The sequence below is a fragment of the Bactrocera dorsalis genome, chromosome 1 (assembly GCF_023373825.1).
Source record: "Bactrocera dorsalis isolate Fly_Bdor chromosome 1, ASM2337382v1, whole genome shotgun sequence".
NCBI classification, from domain to species: Eukaryota; Metazoa; Arthropoda; class Insecta; order Diptera; family Tephritidae; genus Bactrocera; species Bactrocera dorsalis.
The window spans coordinates 83,338,864-83,356,779 of NC_064303.1; positions in this window are offsets into that span (position 1 = coordinate 83,338,864).

Below are 17,916 nucleotides of genomic sequence, written 5' to 3' on the forward strand. Positions count from 1 at the left end.
TAAATACCAATTCTGGGCCGAAGAGTGGCAGAATATGGTGTTTAGTGACGAAAAAAAATTCAATTTGGTAGGCCCAGATCATTGCAAGAAATATTGGGGAGATTCACGTCAGGAATGACGTTCCTGCTACAAGCGAGGCTTTGGAGGCGGTACCTTGATGGTATGGGCTGCAATCTGCTTCAATGGAAAGACACCTATATGCTATATATCCACTCAAATTAATACTAGTATGTATGTAAATCTCTTGGACAGTGAGTTGATAGAATTTTCTGGCAATATTTATGGCGATTACTGGACATATCAGCAGGATAACGCTTCAATCCATACGGCACAGGTTACAAAGCGCTTCTTTAATGACAGGCAAATTCGTATTACAATGGCCAGCATTAAGTCTGGACCTAAATCCGATCGAAGAGCTCTGGGGGATCCTCTCTGCACGTGTTTTCCAAAACGGAAGGCGGTTTGAGACAGTACGTCACCTTAAAATAGCCATAGAGCAAGAATGGGCCAATATTGACATAACTATTCTACAGTCATTAGTTAATTCTATGCCAAAGCGGCTTAATTTAGTTTTAAAAAATAAGGGCAAAACTATTGACTATTAAAGTAGAGATGTGTTTTAGTTGAACTCAAATGAATAAGATTTACAGGCAAAAATAGAAAAATGCACATATAAATCTTTACTATAAGCATGAACTTAAATTTCGTTTTTTAGTTTAAAAAAATATTCGAAATTTGTTATTTTTTGTTTTTTTTACATTTTATGTAATAATAAAAATAAACCTGCATATCCAGAAATATTTTGCAATTTTGTAATCTTTTCTTTTTTAGAAAAAAGTTGATGCACATATAATTATTTGTATGAGGTACGTCTTATTAGTGATAGCATGGTATCAATTTTTATTTTGCTCTTTCGACAGTTTAAATTTTCAAAAATATCCTGCGAAATCGAAGTATCTTAAATAGTTTTTGAATGACAGCGTTCTAAAGAGCGACCGCTCGCAGGTTTAAATCGGATAGTTGAAGCTTTAAACGCGTTTTTCTCGAAACGACATTTTTCAAAACTGATATCATAATTCAGCGAGAAATTGACCGACTATTAAAAACTGAAACTGAGTTTTCTTAAATATATTTACTGTTCAATGACCTGCTACCTTGTTGTTTGATTAAAAATTGTTAATTTGACATACAAAAATATTATTTTTTTAACTAAAAAAACTATATATTTTTCATAACTACGCCACTTTGTTTTGATATTTTTCAAAAATCGTAGGACATTGTATAGGAAAAACCTTCGACTTAAATAACCTTTTGGAATTTTTGTTTCAGCTACTCAGTCGGCCGGAACAATGTCTGCAGTTGAAGAACTTTTTTCTTTGGCACCGTTATTCTTCGATATTTTTGTAAAACAAAGAGTCTTAAAATATAGCTGAAAATATACCTTATAATGTTCAAAGAACTTCAAAATATTCTGTCGAGTACTTTTTTAAGAAAAAATACACGAAAATCTGCAAATTTAAGGCATCTCATTGAAATTCAGAGACTATATTTCCCTTTTAATAGTATGTGGTATTGCCAAAAATAGATAAAGTTGGGACAATACTACTGGAGCTAATAATTAGATACATGAGAGATAACCTAACAATTAGCTCTATACTCATATTGTATACTAATGCCGAAAAAATGTGAAATTAGTTTACGAATGACTCTAACTCCCGTATAGTACACATAATGATTTTCGTTATCCTAACGAATGTTATGCCGAATATGTCGGTCAGCGCATGGGCTTTTATTTATTAAGTTGCTTTATAGTATATTCTCGAGTATATCAAAAGTTTTTGCAAACAGCCCAGACCTTTCACTGTTCCCAATATACCCTATATACCAATTTCCAACTTTCCAAATGACTTCGAACTCTCTAGGTGATGTGTGATATTTTCATGATGTTAAGTGGGCAAGTTTTCCAAAAAATTAAGTGGGCTTTAGCACTGAATATAAATACAATTGGCTTAGACATGGGGCAAAGCTAATATCTCTAATATAATGATTGATTGAATTTATATCATATATGTACATCCCATTCGAAGATGAATTTGATATAAATTTAGCTGATAAGAAGTAAAATATGACAAAGAAACTAAGAGAGTCTCTGACCTATATTATAGCTTAATAAAGTATCCATTTCAATTCCTCGAATAATGAATTTTAAAATTTTTTGCTTTCGATTTTGAATCGGTCTACTGCGCGAACTGTTCGCAACACCCTTCCCCATATTGAGAACAAGCATTCATTATTGGATAATATTCGACCGATTTGATCACGTCCAGCACGCAGTTAAGAAAATATAACAGTCATAGCTGGAGAGTCGATTCGCCGCGGTTCGCCTCCACTCGCTCTATGGGCTCTTGAAAAGTTCCTAGAAGATTCACCGTTTCGAGTCAAATTTTGCTTCAGCGATGAATCCTATTTCTGGCTCAATTGGTATGTAAACAAGCAAAATTGCAACATTTGAGACGAAAAGCAAGCAGAAGAGATTTAAGATCTGCCTTTTATACATAAAAAACAACGGTTTGTGGGCCAGTGGAATCATTGGTTCATATTTCCTTAAAAATGATGCCGGTGAGGGCGTAACCATCAATGGCCCCATCGCTTCTTGATAACCGACTACTTGATGCCTGAAGTTGAATTTGCATCTCGTGATCTAGGCGACATTTGGTTTCAACAAGATGGCGCCACTTCCTACTTTTTGCATCAATCAATGGATTTATTGAGAAAACATTTCGGTGAGCTCATAATTTCACGTTTTGGGCAAGAAGAATTGATGTAACGAGTCATCGGTAAATGGACTCAACAGATGGACCATCTGAGACGTACCAGGAGTCAACATTTGAAAAATATAATCTTCAAAAAATAAGCACAAAGAATGTTCTTTCGATTGATAATATTTAATATGAAATTTCCGCATTTTTTTTTTTAAGTGGAAAACATTAAAATGAATCACCGTTTAGAAGAAATGTTCGGCAATATAATTTTACAATATCCTCTCTTACTTTTAACATCAGGCTTATTATTGTCAGTCCCGACATCATCAAATTATAAATTATTATGGAAACATTTCATAAACGTTCACATTATGTCAAAACACCTAGGTTCGCACAAATGCCAATTAAATGTGATGTTTTACTTATGACAATTTCATTTTTATGCACAAATGTGAATTTAATTTGCTTTAACAAAGGTAATCATGCAGTCTGCCAGACAACGGCAACGGTGTATTAAATTCAAATGTTCATGCGGGAAAAGCCAAAAAAGCCGTTACTTTTGCTGGTTGTGACGCAGCAGCTGCTAGCGTTCTCCCAACAGGACTGTGAGTGCTGTTATCAACGTCCTAAACGGAGGAACATTTTACGAAAAAAGAGGCACCATATGTGAGAAAAATTTTGAAAGGAAAATAATTACTGGTTTTTAAAGACCTCAAGCGATCCTTGGGAAGGGCTTTCACCGCTTATATTTAATGTGAATTCGAGCTTAATATTCATATAATTATAGAAACATTGATAACACATAATATTAGTGGCGTTTGTTAACGATGCATCATAACAGTGTTATAATTCAGTGACAATATTTTGGGGCATTCATTCAGCCTTTTCCCCTAGATTACATAGGACCTGATTTTACTATATTGAAAAATTAAAAATTGAAAGATTAAAATTTGCTAGAAAGAGCGTAATGAAGTCTGAAAATATAAAGTTGGCAATATTTATGAATTGCACAGTAATTATATGATCCAAGATCTGGAGCCTTAATTAGCTTTATACGAAGTAGTTTATTGTAGTTGCCTTCGAGTGGGATCCTTTTCTGCATTTACTGAGAAAATTTACCATAATAATATCCAAACATAGTTTTTATTTACAACATAATAATTTTGTCGTTTGTTTTTTTATAAAAATATTCTTGCGCCTGTCCGCTACCAGACCCATTTGCTTCGCTTCCTTATTCCGGCTAGAGAAAGCAGAATCTTATAAAAGACTGTACATTCCCTATTCAGATCAGCAGCTCGAATTATTATTTCCTCAGTAGTAGATTGAAGAAGTTGCACTGTAGGGAGTCGTCTTTTATGGCTCGGAGAGGTCCTTCTATGTTGTCGGAGGCGGCTTAAAAATTAACGAAGTGTCAATACTCTTTTCATGGGTCAATCCAAATCGTCGGCTTTCGTTCGACCATATCCCACAAAGAAGCGGTTATTGTTGAAGTCAAATATTTCTTTCGTATTACGACATGAACCAACCAAATAGCCATCTTGCATTATTATTTCAACCAAAAATGTTTTCCAACAGGGTTTCAGTCATTTGCGAAATTTTTAATACTCTTAGCATATTTGGAATTTTCCAACGTTGATTGCAAATTGCATTTTAAATACTTATATGAAACCATATGGCCGCATGCGTTGCACACATATGGAAGATATTTGTATAGCGTATCTCTATTATTTGGCAATTTTTCCTTTTTCCAAAAAAACATGCAACATGTTGACACACCTGCAGAAGAGTTGTTGGTGGTCGGTTACTGGTATCATTATGTAAATTTTAGGAGGTAATTTGGGTGTCGAGCTTATTGCGCTCATTACTTCATCATCAAAATACACACAACTATATTCTGACACATACGCACCCGCAGCAGTGAGCGTTTAATATTTCAGCAGGTAAACAAAATAATGAGAGCAGCTGTTGCCCACATACTCAGCCCTTAATGTGCGCTATTTAGAAACAGCAACAGGTTTTTATATTTATATCTATGCACATATATGGGTGCGTTACTATTTAGGAAATAATTTGACAGTTTTTCTTGGGTATGATTTTAAACTACCGTTAGGTGAAAATAAATTGCTTTTTATTCGCCACGCCCCTAATCGTAGTTATGACAAAGATATTAGAGGCTCAAAAGAAATATGTAGGTCGCAGCTGGCATGGGGTTATTTTAAAATCTCTATAGCAATATTCGTAAGGAAAGGCTACTAAAACGCTGGACAAATTTACCGTAATGTCTCTTTCGTTTAAGATACGTCATGATACAATATTTCATTATATTATAAATACATACTTCTTCTTCGAGCTTACAAGGCCTTCTTCCTTTTCATTGTTTGGCGCCAATTGGATATTCCAAGTGGAACCAGGTCCTTCACCACCTGTTATTTCCAATGGAGTGGAGGTCTTCCTTTTCCTCTGCTTCCCCCGCGGGTGTTTTCATTCATAACGACATGACTTAGGCGGCGTAACCGCTGTCTCTTGATTTGCTTAACAATGTCATTGTCGTCGTATGTCTCATACAGCTCATATGTAGTTCCATCGACTGCGGTATTCGCCGCAATTCCAATGCGCAAAGGACCATACATTTTCCTAAGAACCTTTCTGTCAAAAACTTGTAATGCTGACCCATCAGATGTTGTCATCATCCATGCCTCTGAACCATATAGCAGAACGTTGATGATGAGTGACTTGTAGAATTTAGTTTTTGTTCGACGAGAGAGGGCCCAAAAGGGGGTTTTTTATCCGAGTCTATTGTTTCCTTTTCATTGTAATATCGTGGCGGGTCCCAAACCCAGCGCACAACCCTTGGGAGGGATAAAACACCTTCTCACCTCAGCACGTCTTCAAACGGATGTTTTTTGGCTACCCAGAGGGTACTTGGTCTAAGACTGGAAGTCATGATCTGCTTGAGCCATATGTAAAAGAACCGTTTGTGGCCACTTCTAACTGAATAGCGCTCAGAGTACCTTACGTGACATCCTCCATTATATTTAAAAGCATCTAAATATGATGCCGGTCTTGCTGCAAATGAGCGATATGTATATACAAGTACGTCCCTCAGTTTTTGAGACATCGATCTAATATTTTGAACACGTCCTTTTCGATGCAAGGAACCGCTCATTTGCCGGAAACACTGATATCGGAAAGATATAGCATGTAGTTATCATACAAACTTAACGAACTGAATCAATAGCTTGTATGGAAAAGTTTTACATTTATCGAGCATGCAGTCTTATTTTCTGCAGGGTATGCAGAAAGTACTTAGCGCATCAAGCAATAGGCACTGAATGTAGCACATGTTCACCTTTATGAAGCCATGGATCCCATTATGATGAGTATTAGCACGCTTACTGCTATAGAACAGACCGCTGATGACATAAGCTGACACACTGTTGCTTCGGTTCTAATTCAACGACAAACTGCAATAGCAACAACAACGCGCGCACTGTCTTCAACATCAGCCGCTGCCTTTCATTTCCGGGTAAACACTACTTTCGCACTAAACGCAGATAATTTCCATGTCTACAACAACTCAGTGTTTGTCAAAGGGTTAGCGCAAAGTCGTGCGCCCCCGCACAGGCGGAAAATTATAAGTAGCTATGTGAGCGCAAGTGTTGGTATAGAAGTGCTTCTCTGGTAGCACATGTGTTCGGATGGATCGTTTACGACTCAGTTGCGCTGTTTCAGTCGATTTTTACGCGAACTTCGTTTGAGCCACAAAGAGCGACAGGCGATGAATTCATTTTTAATGATGATGCCGAGCGTTGCCTGCATACACCTGCGTATCTCGTACGGTCTACAGGCATGCTTATGTAAGTGTGTGCCATCGCCTTTGTTTAGGAACGAATATTTGCACTGTTGATGCAGATGGCAGTAGTTGCATATCTAATAGACCCATTTATGCAAGCTCACATATAGTTCATAGCCAAACGACATACTCGGCTTAGCGTTCGGCAGCCTTAAATTGCCTTTGTGCTGTGGCATTGACTGACATGCTCATGACTCATATGTAGTCGCGCATATGTAAGCATTAGACAACCCATGTTTCAAAGTGTAGCTGCAAACTGTCTGGTCTATACTATTAAATAATCATAAATAGTTCCTCAGCTCTATGAACCCCATGAGCACATCCAAAGTTTCAAAGTACCTGCGTTGTCAAAAATGACTGTCTAAACATAAAAATTTTAGCTGCCCTTTCATCCAGAAAAAAGTACGATTTGGTATGGTTTGTGGGCCGAAGCGACTATTTGATACCTGAAATTGAAGCTCGTGATCTCGGCGACACTTGGTTTCAACAAGACGGCGCCTCTTCCCACATATGGCATCAATCAATGGATTTATTGAGCGGACACTTCGGTGAGCAGATAATTTTACGTTTTGAGTCGGTCGATTAGCCAATGAGATCGTTAGTCTTTTTCCTGTGGGGATATATAAAGCCTGAAGTCTATGCGGATATTCTCGTTTTGTTCCAGGCCTTGGATCATACCATCACACGTATAATTCGCCAGTTATGAGTCGACATGCTCGAACGAGTCTACGAAAATTTGACTCAGCGATTGGATAATCATTCAATTTGAAGTTTTTATACTCTCGTAACAAAGTTGCTAAGGAGAGTATTATAGTTTTGTTCACATAACGGTTGTTTGTAAGTCCTAAAACTAAAAGAGTCAGATATAGGGTTATATATACCAAATGATCAGGGTGACGAGTAGAGTTGAAATCCGGATGTCTGTCTGTCCGTCCGTCCGTCCGTCTGTCCGTCCGTGCAAGCTGTAACTTGATTAAAAATTGAGATATCATGATTAAACTTGGTATACGTATTTCTTGGCTCCATAAGAAGGTCAAGTTCGAAATGTAAATGACGGATAATGAAATCTCGATTATCACTTTATCATGCGAGAGTATAAAATGTTCGATGACACCCGAACTTAGCCCTTCCTTACTTGTTGTGTTTTATCTTTAAAAAAGTGGAGAACCTCGAAATGGATCATCATCACTTAAAAAGCCAAAATAATAATGGTAATAAGAACTCCTTCATTTTTGCTTTAAATTGATTGTTTTACATAACATAGTTAGAAATACCCACTTATGGTGAAATATAATCGTGCCACCCACATAGAAACCCTTGTCCTTTATTGGCAAAAGCTGGGTCTGTCGATTTTCATTAACTTTTTTGAGGCGAAATTTTCACCAGAAAAGTCATGCGGAGCAGACAGAAACAGGAAGTAAGCACTTGATATTATACTCAAACTATAAGAGAGCATAATAATGTGCCAACCAAGCTCTCAAAGCTTCTAGCAAGATGCTATCAATATGTGTGCTCTGGCGTTGTCCTGATGGAACTCAGTTCCTGTCCTATTGGCTAGACACTTTTAAACGATTGACTACTTCTTATGGATCACTTGAGGTTTTTTGCGGTAACTTCTTTGGTTTGAAGTTGAGTTGAGCTTCTTTTTATATCTGGCCTTATTTAAATGGTACCAAGGAATATTTTATGCCAAGGTTTGTTCATGGACAATCCAAACGTTACTTACTTGACGGTCGGGCTCGACGGTTTTCGCTATCCAATCGGCATTTTCGATAATTGGTTTTTCAGTCATATGCAAAAGAATCGTTTCTGGCCACTCCCAAGTGAATGGCGATCAGAGAACTTTCCTCACTTGCGTGAACCTCTACACATGACTCCATCCTCCAGGACCAAGTGGAGAAGGACCTGGCTTCGCTTGGAATATCCAATTGGCGCCACGTAGCGAAAAGAAGAAACGACTGGCGCGCGGTTGTTAACTCGGCTATAATCGCGTAAGCGGTGTCTACGCCAATTAAGAAGAAGAACCTTTAAGTTCAATGATCGTTATATGAGGTACAAAGTCACACATTGATCAATATTTTGGGTAAAAAGTCAACTATAGGAACTGGAGTATACTTATTCGGTACCTAGGAGCGTGAACAGCTTTATTCGAATTAAACCTTTTGCCTACAATTACCCCTTGCCACTGCGATCGCCCATGCCAAATCACAGTTTTATATCTTAATTAAGTGCTTAGTTTTGTGAGCGTAGCAGTGGTCCGTCTACGTATGTACATCTACAAACTCGTAATTTTTTTTTTGCATATACGAAGTTTCATTCCGTTAGCATGGATGGACGGACAAACAGCCACAGACACGGATTTCAACTCATCTCGTCATCCTGATCATGATCTCTAAGTCGACTAGTTTTAAGTGATAAAAATAACGGTTAAGTGAACCAAACTATTATACTTTGTAAGAGTAGATAGCAAAAAGGCATGGTACAGGATAAAGTTACTCCAAAAATGCTAATGGAATTACCAAATATTGCTGTAGTAAAGTTCTCCTTGCTTTTTAATGCAATTTTCGGGTTGGGATGATATTCACAGAAAAAATCGGATATCATCCTGATAGATCAAAAGAGAATAGCCTCAACACAGGCGTCTTCTTACAGAACAATATTTAAAAAAGTGTTACTATCAAAGATGTGTCCTTTTCTCTACGAAAATAATATAATTCCAAAGCCCCAATTTGCGTTTCGTGCAAAACGTGGCGCTGCACAGCAAGTAAATACAAGTAGAATTATTTCTGGCATACAGAAAGACAGAGAGCAATATTCCTTGAGGGGTTACATACATACGTCCAGCAGCACCAAAAATGCGCTAAAAGAAAAACTCTTTTCAGAAGGGATAACAATAGAAATAATTATAAAAAAATTTTATACAATGTTTATTGGTACTTAAAGTTTATAAAAAAATGTATTTTAATTTTTCTTTACAAAAATTAGTACATACATAAAATATCACGTGACCTAAAATACAAAAAAAAGTAGCTCCACGTCTGCATCATTTATCCTTGAAATTTTCCAATTTACGGAATTTAGAAAAAAAGTATGCGTTTTATCCCATAAATGTCACACTTTAATTATGTTTATAAAATCTATGTATATAAATAAAAATGAATCGCCAAAATGTATGTACGCGCATCACTTTTATACGACTGAACCAAATTTGATAATTCTTTTTTTAAAATGTTCGTTGAGGTTCAGGGATGGTTTATGCGGAGAAAAAACTCGAAAAATTGCCGGAAAATCCCTAAAAGCGGCCCTTTTCTTTTTCCCATAGAAACGAATGGATGTTTGTTTATTAGCAACGCTAAGGGAACGACTGAACCAATCTTGATGAAATTTGCAGAGAATGTTCTGCGTGGATTGGGGAAGGTTTTAGAAATATAAAAACCTGTATGTCATTCATGAGGAAAAGTCGGAAAATTGAACAATTCCAAAAAGTTAATTTTTTCCATACACATTTTTTATTCATTTTTTTTGTTTTGGTTTTCAATTATTTAAATCTTTCAAATTTGGCGTTTGCTTCAAAAATTTTTTAAAATTATACAGTGAAAATGTTATGTGTTTTTCACATAAAGTGATCAATTATAGATTGAAATTTGTCACGATGCCATGAAGAGGTCGCGCTAATATCGGTCGGCGTTCTTTTTGGCATCAACACATTAGCAGCCCAAGGCACATGAACGAGTGCTCCCAGGATGCGATGACATTCGTACGGTATTATGGGTCGCGATCAATCAGAAAGCGATCGTCACGATGTCACAGCAAGACTTTTCAAGCAACAGCTTCGATGGACATTATCTTGAAGCAACGCATATATGGTGCTGTTAGATGCTAGATGTACCCTGTTGAGTGGCAAAAGAGAGGTTTGCCGCACGCACACATTCTTCTTTGGATGGTGGAAGGTGATTACATCAGATCAAATTGATGAAATCATTCAATCATGCGGCAATTCCTGATGCAAAGAAAGATCCAGTATTATACGAAGTGATGAAAACCAATAAGATTCATGTCAATAAATGCACGAAACAGTATCCACGTACTTTTCTTTCGGAAACACAAACTAGAAATGATGGATATCCACTCTATCGATGTCGCTCACCAGACGACAACGGCAGAACATTTAACATTCAATTAAGAGGCGGGAGTATCGAAGTTGTCAACACATGGATCGTACTATATTCTCCACTGTTGTCTAATTCACATTCAAAACTCATATCAATGTTTAGTATTGCAGTTTGGTGTAATCGATAAAATACGTTTGTAAGTACGTCGCCAAAGGACGCAACATGGCGATTATTGGTCTTGAACGATACGGTCGATACGTGAACTGCAATAAAGCGCTTTGTAGGATATTTACTTTTACAATTCATGAACGTTTTCCGACTGTTGTGCGTCTCGCAGTTAATTTGGAGAATGGCCAAAGAGTGTATTTCAACCCAGAGAATACAGTATAGCCAGTGGAAAACATCGAGAGCAACAAAATTAACATTGACGAGTTTTTTCTCAACTTTCGTCAGTGATGTGTTTGTGAGAACATTGCTCTATTTGGAAATACCTTGATATTGTACATGGAATGCATCGTCGAATAGTTACGCAGAAAGCAAGGCCAACCAGTAGATTGACATGCAGGTGTCTTATCAACTAATGCATTAGGACGAATTTACACAATCCACCCGAAAAACGACGATTGTTTCTATCTTCGGTAGCTATTGATTAATGTACGCGGTTCAACTTTATTTGAGTCATTGTTTACTGTGAATGGTATATGGGAATATGTGAAAGTTTTGGAGAAGTAAGCCAGCAATTACAAATGCTGGAACACGTTAATCACTGGAATGAAAATGACGTTCGCATAATTTTCGATATAAACATCGACATTGTCAAAGACATTTTACATCGTCTTCGCTAAAAATTGGAAATGGTACAATAACGGTTGATACTTCCGGTGGTTCGATATCAATTCCATCTTTCCTTTATCAATTCACGAAAGATGAACTCATCACAAATGTTCGGACATTGGCCAAATTATCGTAACTACGATTCCTTAAATGCACGTGCAATGTTAGCTGCCAAAAATACCGATATTTTTGACTTCAACTGAAAGATTTGAAGTCAAATTCCGGGAGACTTGCGCTCATACAAATCGATCGGTCGTATGAAGACGACGCCGTGAATTATCCAGTGGTATTTCTAAATTCTTTTGAGAGGCTTGGTATGCCACCGTATCATTTGCGTCTCAAAGTAAGATCCGTCGTTATTATATTTCGCAATCTTCAAGCGCCGAAAGTGTGTAATGGAACCTGACTAATTGTGACGCACCTATCGAATACAAGGAGGAGAATGCTTGATTCTACGAATTCTTTTGAGGTCTAAGGATTTCTCTTTTAAGTTCAAACGTATTCTGTTTCCAGTGAAAATTGAATTTGAGATGTCAATCAACAGGACCTAAATATAGTCGCATAGTGTGAGGCATAAATTTGGAAATGCTATGTTTTTCACACGGCCGTGGCGTGCTCACGAGTTGGAAAACCATCTTTTCTGTACACCGGAACAGAAACCGAAAAATGTTATTTATTAAGCTGCGTTACATTGAAAAAAAAAATGAAATGAGAAATTTAACTTTCTTTTCATTACAAACCATATAATTTCACGCAGGACAACGGCTGCGGGGTCAGCTAGTTTTTTAATAAAAATATCGAAAACCCGGCCCGACAGACTATAGAGAAAACATTTTCAAATATTAAAAAAAAAAATCGCATCAAAAAATGTTAAAACTGTTATCATGCAGACCGTGACGGGAAAAGTAGTTTCGAGAAAGACGTGTTTAAAATTTCATGTGCCTCAAACGAAGGACAGCTACCTGTGTGCATTAAACTCTCGTGGGGCGGTCTGATTTTGAACCATAACTTTGTATCTATAGGGAATTTTTACACTTTCACAGAAATACGCCTAAAACTATAAAGAATAATAACCTATAAAAAAAATCGATTTTTTGAGAATTATTGACGTATGTAAGCCTTTGATGTAGCTCAGGTATTCGATAAAGTGTGGTCTTTTTTAAAATATTATTTCCCTTCGAATTACATAAATAGTTGGAGCCTTGGCTATTTAAAAAATATTAGATTTACAGTAAGTCAAGGCTGCTAGATGAACTTTAAGCTTTGGTCGAAGAACGGCCCACTGGCGAATAAATGTACAAAAGTGTAAGCTTGTTACATTTTCACTAAGGCCAAAAATGTGTCAATCGATTAAAATGAATAACATCTTAGTACCACAAGCAAATGATGTGCCTTACCTTGGCATTCACTTGGACAGAAGGCTCCCACGGAGAAAACATGAACAAAACCAGCAATTTTAACTGGTTTTTAGCCTTGAAAACGAAGTTCTGCTATACAACACGGTAATAACACTGATGGTATTCAACTAGAGGGTAATAAAAGCATTCACAGAGGTCTTAAATTCATATGCTAAAGAAAAAGTAGAAGCCAGCAGAAATTATTGTGAATTTAAACTCCGTAATCTTCCAAATCAATTAGCTAATGCCTTGCTACAGTCCTTTATCAAACGCTCTGGAAAAGCGCTAATCTACCAACCTTCTAAAGAGCAACGTATCAACAAACAGGCTCAACCAAAACCTTGGCTTGTCTATTTCTAATTAGATTTGAGATTTTATTATTTACCGTTTGGATTTGAAAAAGAAGATTCAATAAATAAAGATATATTAATAAAAGTTAGGAAGATGGAGCCATGTGTAGAAGTTAATGCAAGTAAGGAAAGTTTTATGAGCGCCATTTATTTAAAAGTGGCCAAAAACGATTCTTTTACATATGGCTCAAGCAGTTCACGACTTCCGGTGTTAGACCAAGTATCCTCTGAGTGAAAGCGCCTTCAGAAGATTTATGGTCCCTTGCGCATTGGCAACGGCAAATATCGCTTTCAATGGAAGCTGTACGAGAATTAAGCGAAAGCGGCAACGCAGACTACTCCAGTCCGCAGAAAGAATGAAAACACTCCAGCTCTGAAAGTATTCGACGCAGTACCCGCCGGGAGAAATAGAGGAAGAGGAAGACCTCCACTCCGTTGGAAGGACCAGGTGGAGAAGGACCTTGGACTTGGAATCTCCAATTGGCACCATACAGGCAAAAGGAAAAACGACTGGCACGCTGTTGTAAACTGGGCTTTAACCGCGTAAAAGACGAATCATGATTTTTAACTCCACGAAACGGGTTCATCAAAGGACTCAGTCGAAATATGTGTTTTGTATTACAAATTTGATGCTTTTTTAACACCAAGATATTAGTTTCTTCCTAATTACTGAGAACACTAACCAGTTCACGGTAATCCACATAGAACCATTTCTCGACAAATAAAGTCACCTCCTTTGTTTGCTGCTCCTAATTATCGCAATAAAATGTTTGCACTAGTCCAAGGGCGGTTCAGGGAACATTCTCACGAGATGACAATGTTGGAGCGGTCATATGAACTCCCAGTCCTCATCTCCTTCCCTTTATAATAGCCCATTTGAATGCAATTACTGCAATGAAGGCGTGGTATTTGTATGGATTTTTTGCGTGCCTTTTATTACTTTATTATGAATACTTGCCACAGTAGCGCACTGCTATCACCCCTCAACATTAATGCTATTTTTATACCTGTAACGGCGCATTGTTGTACTTGTATTATCCTTTGCTTCCGCACTCTTGCTTGTTTGTTTGGTGGTCTTATGAGTGTATTTCGGTTGGTCGGTCTTTCGGTTGCTTAATCCCCACATAGTCATATTAAATATTTTTGCCATAACATATTTATATATAGTATATATATATATGAATACCTATGTACATTCCTGTGTGAGCTGGTGTGTCATGTAGTTTTTTGTCGTCGCTTCGCTTTGTTTGTGCCTTTCATAATCCACATAATGGCTGTCTACCTGTGGTGACTGCGGTGTCTTGTTGGCTTTTGACTCTTTTCACTTTTCGCTTACCGTTAACAGGTGAATATACAGTTACACATATGCATACCGTATATGTACGGGTAAGTGGCTGCAATTAGGCCAACTCCAGTCGTCGTTTTAACGAGGAAATGCTCTTTGCGGGAAGAGCATGTTAACAAGAATCCCTTTTTTTTATATTTTGCCTTCCGTATAGCAAGAAAAACAACTTTCATATAGTATATAATTAATTTGGAGTGCATGTAAACAACTTGCAACAAAATTAATTTATGCAGTAAAATTTCGGGTTGTAATTTAAATAGCTAACTAGTGTTTATATGAAGAACAACAACGAAAGCTAGTTTTTATTATGTGTGGCAGAAATGTTTCCGTTTTGGCATAGACTTGCAGGTTTAATGCTCTTTTCTTGTAGATATTTTAAATGTGAATTTCTTTTTAACACATACCAGCGAAGAACCATAGTAGCACAATGATGAAACTAATTGATGATCCATTTCGAGTTTCCTTACTTTTTTTAAGAAATAACACAGAAATTGCAAATTTAATGGAAAATGTTTATTATCATTCGAAAGAATTTTTTTTGGTATTTACTTTGTGAAGATTATCTCTTTCAAATGCTGGCCGTGGCTATGACGATGTGATGTGTGGGAAGTGGGATCGTGTTTTTGAAACGAAATGTCCCCGAGATCACGAGGTCGCCATTGACGGTTACCTTCTCACCGGCCTGATTTTTGAGGAAATATTAATTGAGGAGCCAAATCAAGTGGCTGCAATAATAGTCCCAACGAAAGGATCGGGTGGACTCCAATCCTGCCTTCGTCTAGACTCTTGAGATGGTACTAAACCTTCACATATAGACATCTTCGCTGAAAAGGAGGCAGAAACAGATGGCTCGAAAAAGGAGACGGAGTTGTTGCGTCAATATACTGTCCGAAATTAGATATAAGGCAACCTTTTAAGCGGCCGGATCACTTTAATATATTTAAAGTTGAGTTTCTAACTTTAGAAAACCACATTTACATACACAGCCAGGTCTCAAACAATGCAATGATCTCATTTCGCAGGATGCCAGGTCACAAAGACATCGATGGCAATGAGATAGTAGACAAGATGTCCAACAGTGGTATACAGCAGTCATCAGGTAACGTGACCAACACACATTGTCGATAGAACGATCTGGGCAGGAGCATGGTAGGGAAAATCAAAACACGAATCGAAAGATCTAACAGGATGTGAAACTGCAAAAGCCAGATAGAAAGCCACAGATCAGAAATAAGGTTAATTAAAGTTCCTACTCAGTCACAGTCTGAAGGCGGCTCCCGCCCTCAAAATGAGGCGGATCGAGATGACTATAGAAAATGTCAAGAGCATGGCACCAAAAAAAATGGAGGATATGTTGTCTCTTGTGCATTAGCGAAGCACTAAATCAAGGGTTGAGCAATCTAAAAAGAGAACGTTATATATGAATTGGCGAGATTATTACCCGATGTGCTCTATTTTCACAACGTAAACATATATATGTACGGAGACTTAGCCTGTTGAAAAACTAGATCACGACCACTTTTCAAAAAAAGTTTTTTTTTACTGCTTTAAAGATAATGAAATTAATATCTAGCGTCCCTAGTTTCTTCTTGCAACATCTAAACTATATATCAATGTGCTAGTAAACGCTTCTAAAACAGCTTGAGTGGCCGCTGAAAAATATTTTAATTACAATTATAATTCCAATATTATCATCCCTCTGCCAAGCTACCTGAACATATAGACTTTTTAACTATCCTATTTTATTAAATTACGTCTCGTTCAACTCCACTTTTCTTTAATCCTAAAATTATGCAACATTATTAACTCACCACCAATTATAATTATGTTTTTTTATTAAGAAAAAAAGAACCCATAATGTAAGTAGTCTCATAAATGCCCATTCAAATCTACTAATGATTATATGATATCATAAACGAACGTATTCGTCGATATTACCATATTGGCCGATTACACGATAAGCTCTGAATGTTACGCCAGTTTATAGTACAGTTATTCGATAGGTTTTACAGCCATCAATTAACAACAATATTGAAAATTGCTCCCTATTCTACGCATCGTAAATAAATAATAACACAAAATTGGCTAATTTGACCTGTCTGACTTACTTTGAATCTACGAACTTACTTAAAAACTCGTTTACGTTGAACTTTTAAAGGTTCATGAACATCTCTTAAAATTCTATATTATATTATGGCAAAGGGATGACGGCAGTTACAAAGCACCATATCCACACACATAAACCGGTGATGTTTCGTCAGCGCAACCATTTGCAACAACAGTTTGCAAGATCAAACCAATGAATCAGTGGAAATGTTTCAAGTTATTGTGAATCAGCACTATTGAAATTGAAAAATATTTCTATTAGCGACGGCCTCTATACCCAATTTGACGTCATTGTTAGATTTTTTAAATTTGAGTACTTACTAAATATTAAATTTATTTTCTTTTTTATTGTTGGGCAAATTAGCAATAATCAATTGCCATGGCTGACGCGAACAATTCGCTCAGTTATTTCGATCTTTACAAAGTTCAAATTCAATAGGAGCAGACTCTGGACTAAATGGAAGCAAGAAAAACATATAGTTACTTGAGATTGGCCAGTCACCATACACCAATCCAGCGGTGGATAGAGAATAAGGCTCCATTGAAGTCCAACATGTATAATATTCAACGGCAACAACAAATTTAATTCGTCTACTCCAACATCACCGAAAGTCGCTTCCTGTGGAAAATGCGGTAAATTTAATTGCAAGTTGTCATCAAAGCTGTCAGTCTTCTTGTATGTAACGGGTGATTTTTTTGAGGTTAGGATTTTCATGCATTAGTATTTGACAGATCACGTGGGATTTCAGACATGGTGTCAAAGAGAAAGATGCTCAGTATGCTTTGACATTTCATCATGAATAGACTTACTAACGAGCAACGCTTGCAAATCATTGAATTTTATTACCAAAATCAGTGTTCGGTTCGAAATGTGTTTCGCGCTTTACGTCCGATTTATGGTCTACATAATCATTTCTCATTTCTGGTTGAATGGCTACGTAAATAAGCAAAATTGCCGCATTTGGGGTGAAGAGCAACCAGAAGCCGTTCAAGAACTGCCCATGCATCCCGAAAAATGCACTGTTTGGTGTGGTTTGTACGCTGGTGGAATCATTGGACCGTATTTTTTCAAAGATGCTGTTGGACGCAACGTTACGGTGAATGGCGATCGCTATCGTTCGATGCTAACAAACTTTTTGTTGCCAAAAATGGAAGAA